This window comes from Notothenia coriiceps, unplaced genomic scaffold (assembly GCF_000735185.1).
Source record: "Notothenia coriiceps isolate Sejong01 unplaced genomic scaffold, NC01 NC01_scaffold00037244, whole genome shotgun sequence".
NCBI lineage: Eukaryota > Metazoa > Chordata > Actinopteri > Perciformes > Nototheniidae > Notothenia > Notothenia coriiceps.
In genome coordinates this window covers 10,819,974-10,822,080 of record NW_011369945.1, presented here as the reverse complement: position 1 = coordinate 10,822,080, position 2,107 = coordinate 10,819,974, and positions in this window count along the sequence as shown.

Here is a 2,107-nt window from a genome sequence, read left to right as displayed (position 1 = left end):
ATTATTATTAACAATTATAAGGTCAATATTTGCTGGACTTAGTTTCTACACAACGACATAAAATCACCATTTTTTTTCGTAAGTAACTAGTATTAATAAGATACATGATATAAAAGTGTGTCACGGACATTTGACCTCCTCGTTGCGACCGTAAAGGAGGATGAACCCTTCTGATTGCCTCCCTATCCAAGACGTTTTAATCAAACACATATATATACACAGACTTGCAAGGTGAAGGACGGACGGGCTGTAATGGAATGCCGACGCAGCCAGCTTTTTATCTGAAGTTAGGATAAACGCTCGTCTCGGGTCCGCCGCTCTGCGAAGCCCCTTCCGTAGACTCGGCATTGCGCCGCGCAGACCACCTTATCGTGGGGGGGGGGGGGGTACAAAGTAGCTTTTCCAGGAAATATGCCGAAATCAACAAAAACTGCGATCCGGCAAGCAAGACGCTCCGCTTCTGAAATGCTTCTGAAACGCGCCCGGTAGGGTATGACGCCAGAGGAGGCCGGACCAAAACCGCGGCGCAGCCGTGACGCTCCACAGACGGACCCGGTGGAATCTAGGGGTAATGATACACACTGCGGCCAGGCAGGATCTGACTTGTCAGTGACTTTAGACATCGTAAAACTATTTTAAACAAGATTTTATTGTAGAGGGACGTTTATTCACAAATAACCCTCTCTGGAAAATCCTAAATCGTGGAATAGTTTGGCCATTAAAATGCTTTTTGATTCGATTTCTTGCGAGAAGTGTATTGTACTCTTAGAATCCACGTCCAGTTGATGTGTAGGATCTATAGTTTGATAGATATTATGAAGATGATTTGAGGTCTCGCCAGGATAACGTGTATGCAGCTTCCATGTAATGTTAGCGTGGGTGAAAACAGTTCTTCCGGTCTCGAAGTTTTCATAATAAAACCGGATATATTCCCCTCACTGTCAAATGATTACACAGTGATATCTGCATTACTCATCCACTAAAAACATCAGTTACTTGTTAATTACACACTATTGATTGGTTTAAATTGTGTACAATGCTTTTGTGTTTTTAACCTTCGATTCAGAGAAACAAATAGTTGTTTCGGAGTTTAGACACTACAGTTTCCAAAGACACTACACTACCCAGAATCCCCAGCTATCGTTTGGGACTACAACATCCGCCTTGCTTTACAAACCCCGTGATTAGTCATCAAGCCCTGTGATTGGATGTTGGAGTGGCAGTGCGACAAGGTTACGCTGAGCGTCAAACAGCTCTATGAAATGGAATGGAACCATGTATGGAGTCAGATTTGGGTCAATATTCTAGCGCGCAAAACAAGCTACTCACGAGAGGAAAATGTGCTTTTACACGCACATAAAATGACCCTTCCGCGCAGATTAAACCCCCGTGAGCGGCTATGCGCTCGCTCGCGAGAGAGACAGCCCTCTTGCTCGCTCGCGGGAGGGTCAGCCTCACCTCCTTATTGCCTTGTGTCAAATGTCATAGATCGGAGAAAACGGTCGAAAGGATATAGTAAAATTTATCATATATCGATAGCTTATATATCACAAATACATCAACAAAAAACTTTGTGATATCTTGTGAGGATCATTATCGGTACTATAAACAGTATCACTTACGGTAAATAAATGAGATGTCACAAAACATTTTCATATGATATCACAAACCCACAAAGGCAATAATTCTGAATATAATAAAATTTAATATATTGGTATCATATTATATACCACAAAGACATCGACAAAAAAACTTGTGTGAATATCTTGTGAGGATATGTCATCATTATCATGCTATAACCGTATTACTTACGTATAATAAATGATATCACAACATTTCATAATGTGAAGATACTAATTAGACATGTAAAAAAAATTTTATTTTCGACATTGTGAAATGCTTATATTATCAAAAAATACCTGTTGAAATGGTAAGTTAGAGCAGGTTTGACTAGAACGACGACAGTGAGGGCCGAGAACCATTGTTTTGTCAAGCCTGTAAAATCGTTGTGGACCGTTGAGGCCCAGAGAGGACCGTCGACAGTTGGTTCGGGTCACCGAGGCGGGTTTGACAGTCTTTGAAAAGTGCGTCGCGCGTGTCCGTCCGA